The 19,135-nt window shown below is 40.3% G+C and overlaps 1 long non-coding RNA gene across 1 annotated transcript; it reads left to right on the forward strand.

The window, feature by feature from the left end:
* The first annotated feature begins 40 nt into the window (after positions 1-40).
* LOC144314094 (uncharacterized) lies at positions 41-16,152 on the forward strand. Its single transcript, XR_013379757.1, has 3 exons — positions 41-99; positions 950-1,088; positions 15,908-16,152. It is a non-coding gene; the product is annotated as an uncharacterized LOC144314094 (long non-coding RNA).
* Positions 16,153-19,135: the final 2,983 nt, after the last annotated feature.

A 19,135-nucleotide genomic window follows, 5' to 3' on the forward strand; every position in this document is an offset into this window, starting at 1 on the left:
GCCGCCGGCCCCGCCCCGCCCGACCTGCGGGCCCCGCCCCGCCCCGCCCGCCCCAGAAGTGGGAGGAGCCGCGGTCCTGCGGACGTTTGGGCGCCTCCGGTGAGATGCTAGGGGCGTAGCTGCGACCCGCGTCGCTCTGCCGGTCGCAGGGGGAGGCTTGGTCAGCCACGGCCGCCGGGTATGGCTGGCTCCCCAGAGGGAGAGCGAGGCCGGCCCTCTGCCAGCCATCCCCGTCCGCAGGGATTGGGTAATACAGAGGTCCGAGAGAGCCCGTGACCAAGACCTGGCCAGGCGTTTACTCCGGCGCCTCTGAGCCTTCTACTTGCCCGGGCTCCCACCTAGGCCTTCAAGGCTGGCCTGGCTGAGCCCAGTATTAGTAGGAATCCTGCTAAGTCATCCGGCCTCCTTGACGTCTGATGCCTTTGATACGTGATCACACTCCTTATCCGCCACCGCCACCTTTGGCCTGCCTTACTGTTCCTTCATATGGACTCCCTCGCTCTGCTTGTTTGTTGGCCGTAAATTCTCAGCAATCTTTACTGTATTCAAAGTTAAGCACAATTTCTTTCTCCTTTTGCAATAATTTTGACCCCCAAAAGCAATCGTCTTCCTCACCGTTTTAATAAGTGTCAATTACTTTTCTTTACCTGAAATGAGCCACCCTCCCCTCCTTTATTCTAGGAGGACCCTAGCAGAGATTTAGCAAACTCAATTTCCTAATCTGAAAAATTGGGATGATAATCCCTGCTGTGTGTTGTGGTGGAGAAGCAGTGAAGCCTGAGGGCGCCTGGGTGGCTCAGTCCATTAAGCATCTGACTGTTTATCTCAGTTCAGGTCTTGATCCAGAGTCCTGAGTTCAAGCATTGATCAGGTTAGGTCTTGATCAGAGTCCTGAGTTCAAACCCTGACAAATTTAGGCCTTAATCACAGTCCTGACTTTTGATCTCAGTTTAGGTCCTGATCCAGAATCCTGAGTTCCATGCTGGGTGTGGAGCCAAAAAAAAAAAAAAAATGAAGTTGTGACACCTGGAAAAAAATAATATGAAAGTTTTATAAAAGGCTAAAACCTCTACAGATGTTAACAACTGGTATGTTTTCTCCTTATATCTTCTTATACAAGATGTAAGATGCAAATCAAAAACTTTACCTACTACCTCTCAGACTTTTCCTGACAGATGACCCTAAAACCAATGGAGATACCATTTCCATCAAGGATTCTGAAGATAGAGCCCCAAGTGATACCCCACAAGCAAAAATGTATTTGAGGAAGCAGGTTTTTCTTTTAAAAGAATATAAATTTTGTATTTCACTTTTTGTTTGAATGGCTTTTAAAAGTTTTAAACAGGGGATCCCTGGGTGGCTCAGTGGTTTAGCACCTGCCTTTGGCCCAGGGAGTGATCCTGGAGTCCCTGGATCAAGTCCCACATCGGGCTCCCTGCATGGAGCCTGCCTGCTTCTCCCTCTGCCTGTGTCTCTGCCTCTCTCTCTCTCTCTGTCTGTCTCTCATGAATGAATGAATGAATGAATGAATGAATGAATAAATAAATAAATAAAATAAAAGTTTTAAACAACTTGTAACTGAGAACGATGTGCCATTGTTTATATGGCTTCCTTTACTTCCGGTTACAAGGGCAGTTGCAAGGAAGTATGAAGAGTGCAAGCCACAGTAAATTGAAATTTCTTGTGATATCTAACTATTTGATATTCATTCAAAAAATATTTATTGCAAAAATATATATATATTTATTGCGACTATGTGCTGGGCATAGTCTAGGGACAGTGCTTCATTTAAATAGCTTTTGAAATAAACGTGATTTTTAAAATGCTTTTTCAAAGATAAACATTCAGAAAACCCTATTGGCTAATAAAAGTTTGTTGTTCATTCACTCATTCATTCTTTTAGCATTTATCTAGTCTCCCAATACATAGTCTAGTGCACAGTCTAGAGAGACTAAGATGAGCAAGAATATATCTCTGTCTTCTAAGAGCCTACCGCCAGGTCAAGAAGATTGAAATGTAATTAAATGAAAAAAATTTTAAAGATTGTATTTATTTGAGAGAGAAACAGAGAGAGCATGAGCTGGCAGGAGAGGGGCAAAGAGAGAAAGAGAAGCAGATTCCCTACGGAGCAAGGAGCCAGATGCAGAGCTCCATCCCAGGACCTCAAGATCATGACCTGAGCCAAAGGCAGATGCAACCACTGAGACACCCAGGTGCCCTAATTAAATGAATATTGTGATAGAAGTGTGTTGGTGTACAGCAGGCATGCAAAGCAGGAGTAAAGGTTTTACCGGGAGCTCTGGAAACACTGCGCAGGGAGATGAAGCATTCTTCTTTCCTGTCTCTCTCCCAACACCAAAATATATTTTCTTAGATTAGAAGAAAGTAAACAGTTAATATATTAATAGATTTTTTTGCCCTTTGTAGGAATTACAGATAAGAGCTTTAAAAATAGGTGAACAAAGCAAAGTCCATTAAAATGTATTAAGTCATTTCCGGTATTTTAAAATGGGGTCTGTAATTTGTGCAGATTATAAGCAATGAATAAGTTCTCCACTGAGGAGAGAATGACTAAGAAATGTCATTGTCTTTTAGGGTGGGAGTTTTTTTTTGGAGGTGGTGTTGTTTTGGTCTGTTGTCATGATTGGATTCTGCTGTACTATTTGGAACTGAGAATGACTTAGGGATGCCTGGGTGGCTCAGCGGTTGAGCCTCTGTGTTCAGTTCAGGGCGTGATCCTGGGTTCGGGGATCAAGTCCCATGTCCGGCTCCCTGCATGGAGCCTGCTTCTCCCTCTGCCTATGTCTCTGCCTCTCTGTCTCTCATGAATAAATAAATAAAATCTTAAAAAAAAGAGAATGAGTTAAATGACCTTGAAATGATAGTGAAAGTAATAAAAAGGAAACATTGATTGAATAATGACACTGTTAACATCCCCTTGGGGATAGGTACTAGTGTGTCCCTAGAGTGGACATGAAACCTCAGGAGCTTTTTTTTTTTTTTTCCCCAGAAACTTTCTTAAATGCTTAACAAAGTTTGTCCTTGGGCCTGCATGTTTCTATCTGTAATGCATGCATTAAACAAAAGCAAAGCAGAGAGGTTTTGGGAAAAGTAGTCCTGAAGACTCCTTCAAAGAGACAAAACTAATCTTTTCTTTCATTGCTAAGCACTTTTAAAAGAAGACTATAGTCTCCATCTTCCATTTCCACTTTCTCTTTAAATATTTCTGTAGGGGATCCCTGGGTGGCGCAGCGGTTTGGCGCCTGCCTTTGGCCCAGGGCGCGATCCTGGAGACCCGGGATCGAATCCCACGTCGGGCTCCCGGTGCATGGAGCCTGCTTCTCCCTCTGCCTGTGTCTCTGCCTCTCTCTCTCTCTCTCTCTGTGTGACATAAATCAATCAATCAATCAATCAATCAATCAATCAATCTGTATTCGGGCAGCCTGGGTGCCTTGGCAGTTTAGCGCACCGCCTTCGGCCCAGGGCATGATCCTGGAGACCTAGGATGAGTCCCACATCAGGCTCCCTGCGAGCCTGCTTCTCTCTGCCTGTGTCTCTGCCTCTCTCGGTCTCTCATGAATAAATAAATAAAATCTTAAAAAAAAAAATGTGTATATATATATATATACATATATATATATATATATGTATATATCTGTATTCTCACTTCTGTCCCCACTCCATTTGCACTATTCTTTAACATAATATTATTAAGTCTTCCTCTCTCTGTTCTAACTGTGCTTCTTTTCTCAATTGCATATTTATTTCACAAAGTTGCCGCAAGGTAGTAAGAATAAATTTGCCTACAGTATTTGTGTTTGTATGTGCTTATGTTCTTTCTCCCCACCTGAGCTGAAACAAATATAGTTTTTATTATACTCAAATATCATTGTAAAATGAAAACAATTAAAAATATAAATGTCTTATTCCCCAGAGCATGTGTCTCCCCCAAAAAAAGTTTTACAATAAGATATAATCCATTTAACATTTATTACCAAAGTTATTTTTCCTTAAACTTCCTGTTATATAACATTTAACATATAAATATATATGAAATATAAGTTATGGGGCATAATAATAAAATGAGGAACTATTAATCCACTACTTAATTTAATACCTAGGATATTGTAGTATTAATGAATTTACCTGTGTGTTTTATCCCATTTCCCTCCTTTAGGAGAGATAACCACTGTCCTGAATTTTGTCCTTATCTTTTCCTGGTTTTGCTATTTCTCTATAGAAAGACATATAACCATAAATATATATAACTCTAAAAATATGTATTGTTTAACTTTCTGGGTTTTAGCTTTTAAAAACACTATGCGATGTATGTAATCTGCCTTTGATTTTTTTTTTCCACTTGAAACAGTATTTCTTGTATTCACTTGTGTGGCTGCAATAGTTATAGATCTACCATATGAATATATCCTTTATATATACTTTTGACAATGGGCATCTGGGTTATTTCCATTTTTGCTATTACAAAAAAAAATGCTGCTGTAAACATTGGTATGCATGTCTCCTGTGTGGCATCTCTGGCTGTGGAACTGCTGCATCATGGTATATGCCCACATCCAACTTCATTAGATAATCCCAGAAAGTATTCCAAGGTGGTTGTACCATTTTACCTCACCCACACTGGCAGTGGAGCCAACCCCACATTTTTATCAACACTTCTTTTTAAGATGTCTTACTTTTTGCTAATTTAGTGGTTAAAATATGTAGTCATAAGGTGTAGTTATCACAATGTAGTCATCATTTGATTTCCCTGATCACTAATGTGATTGATTGGTCATCTTTCCCTAAATTTATTCACCAAAAATGTTTCTTCTTCTGTCAATTACCTGTCTTTTGCATATCTTTCTATTGGGTTGTTTATCTTATTTTTTTCAAAGTGTAGAAGTTCTTTACATAGTCTCAATAGTAATCACTTGTGGCTTGTGATTTCACTTCCTTTATGAGCAGCTAGGTTACACAGTTCTTTTATATGTAATATAAGCAGAAATCTAGTGTCAGTTTTCTGTGAAAGTTTTTGCTTTCCTGACCAAAGGTAAAGACTGGCTTCCCTTCCCTTCTCTTTCCACCTTCTTTGAACATGGACATGATATTTTAGAGCTATAACAACCACCTTCTGATCATGAGGAAAAGGCCAAGAAGAGTAGTACCACTGGTCTTTATAATGTTGAGCCACTAAAACAACTAGCAATTGGCTACCTCCAGATTTCTTCTTAATGTGAGAAAAAAACAATTGTAAGCCTCAATTGTTCACAACCGATACAGGGCTCAAGAGCATGGTGGATCATATTTCTGAGAAAACACATGTCCTATTACTCTGAGAAAACCTTTTCCTTGAGCTAGCTTAATCAAATCTGGTCCTTCAGACCACAGTTCCCTGAATAAAACAATTTGGGCAGACAGAAACGAATGCTGAAGGAGAACACGCTTTGAAGAATGGTTTGAGCAAAGAGGCAAAACAAATGACATGTTCTGAAGCCTGAGTAGGAAGGGTGAAAAAGCTCACAGTGTGAATGAGTGGAAGATAAGGTTCTAAAAGAAAGGTTATAGCAGTTTATAGCTTAACAGTGTGTCTGGAGGCAAAGAAGAATCACTGAAAATGCATAGTGACCTGCTGAAAAGAGTCATTTAAAACACATAATCTAGTAGTGAGAAGTCTTAATCTCTGCAGTGGACTATAAACTGAAGAGGAGGAAACCTTATTTTGTAAACTGGATTATCTGGTTTCAAGTCCTTTTCTATGTTTATTTCCATTCAGTTACCCTCCATCTTTCCTAAATTCTTGTTTATGGCTTCCCAAACTTCCTTTTACAGTTTTGCTAAAAGGTATGAGGGTTAAAGTCTTCTGTACACTCTTGAACCAGGGCACAAATGTGAGGAACCATAGGAAAAGAAGTGACTCTCTAGGATCAGCCATGGGGACCTCATGGATGGGCAAATGAGCTCTGTGGAAATATTCTCCTTCCTCCAACACTCTCCTCCAGTGTCAAGCTTGTGGAAACTGAGTTTTATGCTGTTGTTGGTTTTTAGGAAGCCAAGATTTTCTTAATAGGCTTACTGAAATGATCAAATACAAAAGCATGAGTGCAGTTGCCTAACAAACATCTGATCTAACCAAACACACAATATATATTTTTTTCAAAAACATTTCTGTGAATCCACCTCCATTATTTCTGCTTTCTTACCACCCACTCAACCCAAAATCTACCCTGGTTCCCTAATCTACCAAAGGGGTGGTCTGAAGTGACTTGTTCTTAGTAAATCCACACCTGGCCCTGTTGATCACCACTTCCTTTCTCTACGATGCTCACAGATCATTGCTTTAACAATCTCTTTAAAAATGTATCACCAGAAATACAGAAGTTAATTACCTATAAGATATTTATAGTGTTAAAGACAACACATATATTGTTCTTTAAAAACAAATCTTGAATAGGATTCCCATCCGTTTCCTACTCTTCTTCAGAATCTACCTTCTTCAGCTGTTTTAGAAACATGATACAATCCACCCTCCTCTCCTGATTCCTTTCCTGTTCACAACCCTCGGTATGTGCTCTTCTTACATTATACTTGTCCCTCTTCTAAACCTCATCCCTGTATGGGTATGACTGCTTCACTCATTTCCTTAAGCAATGGGAGTAGGCTTCCTTCAGCACTGCATTCCCAGCTCCAGACTTGTACTTGGCACAATGAAGTCACATGCAGTTAAATACAAATTAAAAAAAAAAAAAAAAGCTCGAATAAACAAATGAGAAAAATGAAAATAAATAGGAGCTCAGCAGGCAGTCAAGCTGTGCCTCCCACCCTTTTCTGCTATTTTGTTAAATTTAAGTTTGTCTGGGAGTGAAGGTGGGAAGTAGGGTTAATTTTCCTGCCACTATTCTTGCAGGTCCATGGTACCACTTTATAAGCATTTTTTTGTGTCCTCTATTATGCCAAGTACTTTTAAAAGTCAATCTATTACCTTCTACATCACGATGTTACATAATACTCCTGATTGGAAGTCAAAGGAGCAAAGAAGGGATGCCTGGGTGGCTCAGTGGTTGAGCTTCTACCTTTGGCTCAGGGCGTGATCTCGGGATCCAGGATCGGGTCCCACATCGGGCTCCCAGTAAGGAGCCTGCTTCTCCCTCTGCCTGTTTCTGTGTCTCTCATGAATAAATAAAGAAAACTTTAAAAAAAAAAAAAGGAGCAAAGGAAACCTACATGTCCTTCCTTCCTCTTCTTCCTCATTAAGATCAGTCAATAATGCATTTCTAGGAACTTCCTAACCTTCAGAGTTACCTTCCCTTTCAGAATGTCTCACATAACAGATTAACTTTACTTTGCACTTTTAAAATCTGCCTTTGAAAAATCTGTAGCAGTGATACTGGAACTTCACACTTTGAAATCATCTGGGGTGTTGGTTAAACAGGCTTCCGGTGGCAGGGTCTGCAGAAGGGGTGACAAGTGTCGCATCTGGCTGCGACAGTGGGAAGAAGAAGCCTGCAGCAGCCCAAGAAGCAGGCCGAGGAGATAGATGAGATAAAGCATTCGAGCAGAAACAGAAAGAGAAGCAGAAGAAACCCGAAGAGCTAAAAACGAAAGCCACGGGAAAGGGCCCTCTGGCCACAGGGGTATTAAGAAATCTGGCAAAAAGTAAGCTGTTCCTTATGCCTGAGGCAATGGTGATCCTTCATTTCATTCCTGTTAAACATCTGGATTCCCTGTCAAAGCGTCTGTTGCCACCTATAGCTAGAATGAAGTGTTTTAGAGCTTGTTGTAGATTTAAAAATAACCTTTAAAAAAAATTCAATCATAAAACATAAGTGCCCTGCTCCATTCTATCTCCAGAGATTCTAAGATGAAGATCTACTATGGAACCCAAGCATTATTTTCTTCTCATGTTTAACAAAAGCCCCAGGGGATTCTGATGCCCATCAGAATTTGAAAACCTCGGATCTTGTGTGCTCACGTTTTTACTTTCCAAACAAGTTTTAATTAAATAAAAATCACTCTCCTTAAAGTAATTGCAACACATTAATAAGACCTCAGTATTACATAGTAATTAAACACCTGGACCCCAGAATTGGGCTCACTAAACACCTTTGAGCAAATTACCTAAAACTTCCTGTGCACCAGTTACCTTACTTATAAGAATGATAATAGAAGTACCCACCTCATAGGTTTGTTGTGAGGTTTAAATGAGATAATATGTCTAGAACACTTAGCACAACAGTGCCAAAGCCTATAGTAGTACTTAATAGACATTGGATATTATTATTATTTTTTAAAGATTTTATTTATTCATGACACACACACACACACACACACACACACAGGCAGAGACACAGGCAGAGGGCAAAGCAAGCTCCATGAAGGGAGCCCGACATGGGAATCGATCCCGGGTCTCCAGGATCATGCCCTGGGCTGAAGGCAGCGCTAAACCACTGAGCCACCTGGGCTGCCTGACATTGGATATTATTAACTAAAGATTCCTGTCACCTCCTCATCAGAACCAGGTTGATGGTATGTTCTATTAGCTTAAGAATAGTGTTCAGAGGCTCTCCAAACCCTTTGCAATTTTATATTAATTCTATGTTTATGCATTCTGCTATGAAATAGATCTATAGATAGCTCTTCCCAGATTCTCAAAGGAGGTCTCTGCACTATTGTACTGACTCTACAACCTAGCTTCTCAAATAGTGCCCTTGATTGGCAGTGTCTGCCTTTCCTGAAGCTTCTCAGAGAGGCAGACTCGGGCCGCACCTCAGAACTATTAAATCTGCATTTCAACATGATCTCAAGTGATTCCTGTGTACATTTAACATTTGGGAAGCACTGCTCCAAAAATTTCCCAAATTTCCCTGATAATGAGAATAATCTGGCATACTTATTAAGTATGCAGTTTATTTTGTGGCTTCCTTGGAATTGTGATTCATTTAATCTGGGTATTCTTTTTTTTGGGGGGGGTGTGGGGACTGTTACTCATATTTAGGGAGGAAACACTGGTCTCAAAGATGAAGCTATCTGCCTTCCTGCAGCAGCCTCTTTCTCCTTTGCATGTAAGAGTGGAGGATTGGTCCTTAGGTTGTTTCAGAGCCCAGATGTCTTCCACTTCCTATGTCTATGAATCCTTGTGATCAATCCCTTTGTTTTCTCTAGCAAGCTTGAGTCCATATACCTAGCCACAAAAAAACAAACAAACAAACAAACAAAAAAACACCTAATGCAATGTCACTAATTACCTTGGTGTTTTGTAAAATGCAATATGTGAAACATATAAAGCAATATTTGTAACATTACACCTAAGGGCTTACCATCCAGCATAGGAGCTAAAACATCTTCCATATTGAAGTTGCTCCAGTATTCCTTCCCAATCCCAAACCCCCAGCCTGCTCATTTTCCACTGTCTCCAACATGGAGGTGACCACATACTACATTTTGCCTTTATCATTCCCTTTACTTAAAATCATGGTGGGGCTCCTGGGTGGCTCAGTCTGTTAAGAGTTCGACTCTCGAGGGATCCCTGGGTGGCGCAGAGGTTTGGCGCCTGCCTTTGGCCCAGGGCGTGATCCTGGAGACCCTGGATCGAATCCCACGTGGGGCTCCCGGTGCATGGAGCCTGCTTCTCCCTCTGCCTATGTCTCTGCCTCTCTCTCTCTCTCTCTCTCTCTGTGACTATCATAAATAAATAAAAATTAAAAAAAAAAAAAAGTTCGACTCTCGGGACACCTGGGTGGCTCAACAGTTGGGCACCTGCCTTGGGCCCAGGGCGTGACCTTGGGGTCCCAGGATCGAGTCCCATGTCGGGCTCCCTGCATGGAGCCTGTTTCTCCCTCTGCCTGTGTCTCTGCCTCTCTCTGTGTGTCTCTCATGAATAAATAAATAAAATCTTAAAAAAAAAAAAAAAGAGTTCGACTCTCGATTTCAGCTCAGGTTATGGTCTTAGGGTGGTGAGACAGGGCCCTGCCTCAGGCTCTGCACTCAGTGGGGAGTCTGCTTGAGAATCTCTCCCTCTCCCTCTGCCCCTACCCCCCACTGATTTTCTCTCTCTCTCTAATCAATCAATCAATCAATCAATCAATCAATCTTTGAAAGAAAATTATGGCTTTGCCACATATTTGTCCCTAATCAGTGTTTACATGTTTTGAATTTTATAAAAACAGTATCAGTATGTACATTGGGGGGGCTTTCCTTTTCTACTCACCAATATTTGTAGTGTTTATTCGTGTTTTTTCCTGTTCCTACAGATCAATCATTCTCACTGATGGATAAATTTCCATTTGTGTGAATATGTTTCTAATTATCCATTCACCTGTCAATAGACAACTGGCTGATTTACTTTGGACTTTTAAAATTTTGAGTCCTTTTTTTTTTTTAAGAGTTTTTTTTTTTTTTTAATTTATTTTATGATAGTCACAGAGAGAGAGAGAGAGAGAGAGAGGCAGAGACACAGGCAGAGGGAGAAGCAGGCTCCATGCACCGGGAGCCTGACGTGGGATTCGATCCCGGGTCTCCAGGATCATGCCCTGGGCCAAAGGCAGGCGCCAAACCACTGCACCACCCAGGGATCCCTACTTTGGACTTTTAAAATATATTTCAAAAAATACACTTAGGTAGTAAGTATCTCTAGAGCACTTAATAGAATTGGAATTGCTAGAGTATTGGGATAGGATGGCAATCATCCCCAAAGATATGTCCATCTTCTCATCCTCCAAACCTATAACCATAATTTTATACAGAAAAAGAGTCTTAGCAAATGTGGTTAAGTTAAATATCTTGGGATAGAGAGATTATCCTGAATTATCCAAATGAGCTCTACATGCAATCCAACTGTACTTATAAAGTGAGAGGTAGAAGGAGGTTTGAATCTAGGCAAAAGAGAAGAAGGCAAGGTGCCTCATCAACACCTTGATTTCAGTCCAGTAAAACTGATGTTAAACTTCTGGTCTCCAGAACTGTGAGGGAATAAATTACTGTTGTTTTAAGTCATCATGTTTGTGGTAATTTGCTACAGCAAACATCAGGAACTAATACAAGTATGCATACATACAACTTGAGAAGATAATGTCAAATTATTATTTATTTTTTTGTCAAATTATTTTCAACTGATGATGTATCATCATGCATCAAGTATTAGTTCCAGTGGTGGTTCCAGAATTTCTGTATAGGAGGATTTAGGAAACTTGTATTGCAGTCGTATTTACATAATACTTTACAAATAATGGGGGGAAACCCATCAAAGCTCCCTACCAAAGAAGGCTGAAGGTTGGTGGAGAGAGTGGGTTTGCAATTCATAGACACACTCTCGAGTTATTACTTTGCAGGGTTACTAATCATGATTGAGTTTTCTGCTTAGCCGTATTATTCTCTTGCTGTCAGAAACCACAGAGAGATCATCTTATTGGCCTCAGGTCAGGGAGGTGTAACTAGTTCTTAGATGCCTGAACAGGTTTTTAGGATCACTGGCATGCTGTGTGTTTATTGAAATGATTTCCCTATCTATGAAGCTACTTTTGTTGTTACACCAGGACCAGGTTTATGTAGAAGCATTGCCCTGGCCTCTGTACCTTCCAGAAACACCACTTCTTTTCATGACAGAGCCTCCAAGGACACCCAAGGGGTTGAACTGCAGAAGCCCACTATACCTTTTAGTCTTTGCCTATTTGTTTGATTCAATACAGTTCATAGCTTCAATCTTGCCACACTTCCAACATTCTAGGAACACTGTTGCTACTGCTGACAGTGGCAGCCCATGAGGGATAAAAAACAAAAACAAAAACAAAACAAAAAAAAAAAACGGAGATTTTTAAAAAAGATTTTATTTATTTATTTGAGAGAGAGAGCAAGTGTGAGCAGCCAACAGGGGAGGGAAAGTATCTCAAGTAGACTCCCTGTGGAGTCTCCTACGCAAGGCTCTATCTCACAACCCTGAGATCATGACCTGAGCCGAAATCAAGAATCAGTCACTAAAAGACTCAGCCAACCAGGTGCCCCAGGGATAAAAGCATGAGATTTTTTTTAAATGTTGCATTTCCAACAACCAGGAGGACAATATATTTCTTTCTGCTGCTGCTTTAACAAATTACCACAAACTTAGTGGTGTAAATCAATGCGAACTTACTGTTTTATAGTTCTGTGGGTCACAAGTTCAATATGTGTCTCACTGGGCTAAAATCAAGGTGTTGGCAAGTCTATGTTCCTTTCTGGAGGATTTAGAAGAGAATTCATTTCTTTCCTTTTCAGGTTCTAAAAGCTGCCTACATTCCTTGGCTCAGAGTCTCCCTCCTCCCTCTTCTAAGCCAGCAACAGTGCATCTGACCATTTTTCCATAGGCACATCTCCCTCTGACTGCACTGAGAGAAGTTCTCCAATCTTAAAGATATATGTGATTTTAGGTCCCAGCTATCTTTTGTCAAGGTCCTTAATTCAATGACATAAAATCTAAACAACAACAACAAAGTAAACAGAGGGTACAAACACTGTCCTTATTTAACTACACGTACTATGGACATATATGCCATATGAGCAAATTATTGTTCTGAGGGCCCATTAGAGCATTTCATTTAAAATCTTTTGAGACACCTAGGGGTCTCAGTTGGCTAATCATCTGATTTTGGCTTAGGTCATGATCTCGGGATCCTGGGATTGAGTTCCACGTCAGCTCCTTGCACAGTAGAGAGTCTGCTTCTCCTTCTCCCTCTGCCCCTCTCCCCTCAATCTGCTCATGCTCAGGCTCTCTCTCTCTCAAATAAATTACAAATAAATATTTTTAAAAAATTATATGCTAGGGCACCTAGGTGATTCAGTCAGTTAAGCATCTGATTTTTACTCAGTTCATGATCTCAGGGTCATGGGATCAACCCCCAAGTTGGGCTCCCTGCTCAGCAGGGAGTCTGCTTGTCCCTCTGTGCTTCCCCTGCCCCTCATGCTTTCTCTCTCTCTCTCTCTCTCAAATAAATAAATAAATAAATAAATTCTTAAAAGTAAATTAAAAAATAATTATATGTCTTAGTTATTGAGGCTAATTACATGGACATTTCAACTTCATGTAATTTTTTTAAAAATAACCTTTTTTTTAAGGTTTTTTTTTTTTTTTTTAAGGTTTTATTTATTTACTCATGAGAGACACAGAGAGAGAGAGGCAGAGACACAGGCAGAGGAAGAAGCAGGCTCCACACAGGGAGCCCGATGTGAGACTCGATTCCGGGTCTCCAGGATCACTCCCTGGGCTGAAGGCGGCGCTAAACTGCTGAGCCACTGGGGCTGCCCAACTTCATGTAATTTTAATAAATAAAAATATTACATGTACCAACGTACATTGAAAAATTAACCCATGAATCTCAATACATTTTGCTTCCTCCTAATCTTAATTGTTCTCGAATGTAACACTTTAATACAAAAGTGTGGTAGAGGGCAGCCCTGGTGGCGCAGCGGTTTAGCGCCGCCTGCAGCCCGGGGTGTGATCCTGGGGACCTGGGATGGAGTCCCACATCGGGCTTCCTGCATGGAGCTCGCTTCTCCCTCTGCCTCTCTGCCTCTGTCTCTGCCTCTCTCACGCTCTCTCTGACTGAATAAATAAATAAATCTTTAAAAATATAAAAAATAAAAAACTGTGGTAGAAATCTAACATAACAAGCAGCTGGTGTTACTTATCTCATACATGTTTGTTAGGGTTTTTTTTTGCAAAAGTAAGATACTGACAGAGGTGCCTGGGTGGCTTAGTCCATTGGGCAGCCGACTTAATTTCAGCTCAAGTCATGATCTTGGGATCCTGGGATAGAGCCCTGCATCAGGCTCCATGCTCAGTAGGGAGTCTTCTTCTCCCTCTCCCTCTGCCCCTCCTCCTGCCTCCTCTCTCTCTCAGATAAATAAATCTTAAAAAAAAAGATAAAAAGATACTGTTAAATATTTATTGCCAGATAAATAAAAATAAAGTCTTAGTTCATGGGCCTGGTTTTCTAGTTTTAAAAAAGCCTGATTCATCCCTATAAAATATTATTCAGTTCACCAAAAAAGTTCTAGCTGCTTAAAAATAACAACGGTCTCAGAAGAACAACCTATCATCTCATTTTCACACCAGAAATATTTCTAGACTGTGTGAAAAAGAATCTTTTTCAAATTCTTCCCCCTAATTCAGATCAGATAGTTTCCCTTGCAAACTATGCACATCCAATCGTTATTTATTAAGCAGCTACTCTATACTAGATACTCCAGTCGTATGGGTTCCAGAAGACACTGTACCCTCATGACCTTTCCGAAGGCCATGGGATGCAGCCTTTGGAGCAGCACCAAGCTTCAACACACATTTGGAGGATCCTGAGGCACAAGGCACAGCGTCCCCCCTGCATGACTGGGCCCTTCCTGCCTTATTCTTGTCCACCTGCCTGGTGTGACTGGAGTGATTGGAGTCCTGGTTCTGAAACCTCACTAGCCCTGTGGCAGAGGCCCTGTAGGAGCAAGATCCCAACACAGCATTTAATAAAGGGAATTAGTTACATGGATGATGAAATGGCTGAGACGCCAAAAGGGGATTCCAGCATCCCAGATATTATTAGCAGCAGCAGAAGGAAGGCACTACCACCTGAAGGCAGGACAGAGGACAGAGGACAGAAAATGATATGATTAGACCCTATGGGCAGGTAGCACCAGGGAAAGCGAGAACCACAGTGGGCCTGGCTGATGAAGGTGGAAACCATCAAAGAGACAGTTGTGGCCAGAGGAGGCTAAGACAGAAAAGCAAGGAAAATCCCCTATTTTCTTTCTTCTGCCTTCCAGATGGAAGCCAGTACCTCTCATTGATTGATGACCTCTGAAAATCGGGCTGTAGGGGTTTAGGAAACAGCCCGCAGGAACCAGGCACCCTGCTATGCTGAGCAAAGCAGGCAAAGAGTTGAAGAACAGATCTGAGAATGCTGACTCAGGACTTAACACAGGACTAGTATGAGACATCCCGGATTGCAGATGCCTACCTGTTTTGTAGTTTACTTGCAGCTGAGCTCTGCACACTAGCCTATTAGAATTCCCATTATCTCTTGCTGGAACTCCGCATCACCAGCTTCTTGCGACAGTATACATTGGAATCACCTGGAGACCACTTGAAAAAGTACTGATTCTTGGGCTTCTCCCTAGATCCTGAATCTTTGGATGTAAAGTAGAAAAACCTGTATTTTTAACATCTCAGGTTGACTGTAATGCAGTTGGTTTGTGGACTCATTTTTTAAAGTGGTGCTTATAGGTGGGACTACTGTAATTGCAAACTTCTAGATCTTCCACATTTTTTTTATCCTGCTAGAATAAAACTTGTCATGCCGAGTTGTATTGTACAATGAGGGTGGTCTCCAAACGAACATGCAATAATATATAAAAATAGATTGAACTTTTTATTTACAGTGTTGCTAAAATCTAAATGATAGATTAATTTGAGCATTCTTATAATCAGATAATGCCCAATAATATCTGTGAATACACTGTTTTTCCTGGTTAAAAAATGAATTAAGCTTGATGTTAAAAAGAAAACTTTCTGCATAATCTGATTGTAGTTAAATTGGGATTGGCCACTTTAGCCACTTTAAATTTCACATGGTTTAAAAAGCACTAAACATCAGAATCCTGCATCTATAGAAGACAGGAATCATGAGGTACTGGGGGCTCAGTCGGTGAAGCTTGGCTTGGGCTGTGGTCTCAGGGTCCTGGGATCGAGCTCTGAGTTGGACTCCCCACTCAGCAGTGGGGAATCTGCTTGTCCTTCTCCCATGGCCCTTCCCTCTGCTCTGCTCACTCTCTCTCTTTAAAATGAATAAAAATATAAAATATTTGAAAAAAATAAGACAGGATTCATTTGTAGATTTGGTCCCTCTTGTAATTTATCAGTATCTTGTCTGTTATTTTGTTTTGTTTCTTACCATAGACTCAGCTGCAATCTGAGGAGGCACCTCGAGGACCACACAGTACTAGGGAAAGGAGGGAGCTGAGGAATTGGGGCTCTTAGCCCGGATCTAGCTTGGACCTGAACAGATTTTTCTTTAATGCTTTACATATTGGGTTTCTATATACAATTTTATGTGGAAAAAAAAGCTCTCACTCATTTTTTGAAAATTCTGGATTCTGGATAATGCTTCACATAGAGCAAATGAATAAAAGTTTCCATAATTGCAGAATCTTATATGTTTGATGTTTCTGGGAAGTAGGCTCTTGATAGAGGTGTGATTTAATGCAGCTTGGAGACGAAAGTCTGAACAGGCTCATTAGTCTGCATTTAACTATAGGATTTATTGATGATGATAGTATGAAACTATCTGACAGCTGTCAGCCAGGAACAACATATGCATATAAACCAGGGGGTGAGAAACCAGGTCAACAAACATCATGTGGTCAGGAAACATTGTGGTTTCTTAGGTTAACTGCTAATGAATTATTTTAGCTAAAACCTCCTCTGCTATGACTGTTTTTAAAATAGATTTTTCCCTGAAACCTTAGGTGGCTTGGATTTGCCATCAAGAAATAATTTTTCATCTTTGAAATGTTGGCTTATTTCCTTAGTGAAATTATGCAATGTGACTCTGTTGTATCTTTTTCCTACCTTTACAGATATAATGTAGTTTTTAAAAATTGCTTAGCTTTTTTTTTCTTTTTTGCCTCCAGAAAGACACATTTTATACTCACAATGTGTTCCACTCAAGATGTGGTTAAAACCAGCCAGTAGTGTTAGTAGGTAAAAGCGGTGTCTCATGTACACCATATCATATGACTTAAAAGTATGAAATGACTTGGTGAGATATTATGCAGATATTAAAATAATACAAAGTTAATGTGATACCATGAAATGATGTAAGCTTTAGTGGAAATGGAGGACATAATTACATCTAATGTAATTATGATTATATTTAAAATATATGCACAATATCCTTTGGTCCAACAATTCTACCTTCCAAACAGATGTGCAAAGATAAATATGGAAGAATGGTCACTGTATTGTTTATAATAGCAAAAGTTAGAAATAACAAATCTTCATCAGTAGGGATTACAGAAAGTATGGTACATCCATGCAGTGGCATACTATATAGTCATTTTTAAAATGGAGTAGATATACAAAGATATTTAGATATATTGTTATGAAAAAAGCAAATTACTGGACAGAATATATAGTAGAAGCCATTTGGTAAAAATATAAGTCAGTATATATAATAGATAACATATTAGATATTACACATCAACATTACAGGTTATAATACATATAATATATAATGGGTATATAAGAATGCTATATATAATAGATAATATTATCAAACTTTTCACAGTCATTTCTATGACTATAGTGGGTTGAGATTATAGGAAATGCTAGTTTCTCCTTTATTCATTTCTACATGTAAATTGTTTACAGTAAGTACCCAACTTATAATACATTATAGTTTATAATGTATAATATATACAGTTTATGATACAAAATACATAAAATTTCGGTATTGAAAAAAAACTGGAAGGAAATACACTAACATGATTACAATGCTTGTTTCTAATTGATAGAACCATGAAAGATTTTTAGAATTTTTTGTGCTATGATAACTACTATATAATTTTTATTTCATGTGTTTTTTTTTAAATTTCATATGTTAATGCCATGCTTTTGTAATTAAAAATAAAAGGGAGAAAAAGAAAAGTCAGAGGAGTTTGTTAAGGATTGGATTAGGTCATTTAAACACTTAAACATCTTCTAGCTTCAATTTACTCTCTGTATTCACTGAAAATATTGCATTTTCAGAAGGCCGAAAGTGCAATTTGGTGGATCAGTTTCTTTAAGAAGGCCAAATTATGGGAGAAAAGGTATCAGAGATAAATATGAATTGCTTTTGCTGGATGCTCCCTCTAAACGTGTTTTTACCGGGATGCCTGGGAGACTTAGCAGGTCTGCCTTCCGCCCAGGGCACGATCCTGGAGACCCGGGATCGAGTCCCACATCGGGCTCCCTGCATGGAGCCTCCTTCTCCCTCTGCCTGTGTCTCTGCCTCTCTCTCTCTCTCTCTGTCTGTCTCTCATGAATTAAAAAAAAAAACAAAAAAACAAAAAAAAACTTTAAAAATGAATGAATGAATGAATGTATTCTTACCACTGTACTAATCATACAAACTCCCGGAGCAGGAATCCCTCACAGCAGAGGACCCTCCCTCCTGAAGCATGGCTTCTCCATTATTTTTTATTATTATTATTTTTTATTTTTGATAGTCACACAGAGAGAGAGAGAGAGAGAGACGCAGAGACACAGGCAGAGGGAGAAGCAGGCTCCATGCACCGGGAGCCCAACGTGGGATTCGATCCCGGGTCTCCAGGATCGCGCCCTGGGCCAAAGGCAGGCGCCAAACCGCTGCGCCACCCAGGGATCCCCATGGCTTCTCCATTTGTTCGTAAGGAGCCATAAATGCATGTGACCACAAGCTAGAGTCAATTTTCTTTTATTTATTAAAGATTTTATTCATGTATTTATTTGAGAGAGAGAGAGAGAGGGAGAGAGCCCAAACAGAGGGAGTAGTAAAGGGGGAGGGAGAAGCAGGCTCCCAGCTGATCAGGGAACCCAACATAGGGCTCAATCCCAAGAGCCCAACTTATTGCTTGATCCCAGGACCCTGGGGTCACAACCTGAGCAAAGCAGACACTTAACAGACTGAGCCACCCAGGTGCCCCTAGAGTCAATTTTAAATAAATAGTGGCTTTGGCAAATTTCTAGAGCATTAGAGTCTTGAGGCAGTAAGTCCTTCAACCCTATGATGTCAGCTTATTTCTCAGAAGAGCTCCCAGCCGAGATTTTCCCAGAAATTTGACCATCTGAGGCAAAGATGTAGACACCAGCTCTTTACCTCGAGGATTCTTTTTCTGGTAAACTCTCTTGCGGGCAAATTTTAAGATGCCAAGAAAACTTCTGTGGCAGACTTCAGTTGCCCTAAAATTTGAATTCCATAGATGGTACCATCCATAGGAAGCTCCTACCAGGACCCCTGTATTCCCAGCCCCTATAATTCTTGCTGATTTTCTATCTTTCTAATAACGGAGGGATGGGGAAGAGGGATCAATAACTGGCAACCAGAATAAAATCCGCAAGTTACCAACCAAGACCACAGCAGGTGGGATTTGCCACAAAACCAGA

Source organism: Canis aureus, chromosome 5 (genome assembly GCF_053574225.1).
Source record: "Canis aureus isolate CA01 chromosome 5, VMU_Caureus_v.1.0, whole genome shotgun sequence".
Classification (NCBI taxonomy): Eukaryota; Metazoa; Chordata; class Mammalia; order Carnivora; family Canidae; genus Canis; species Canis aureus.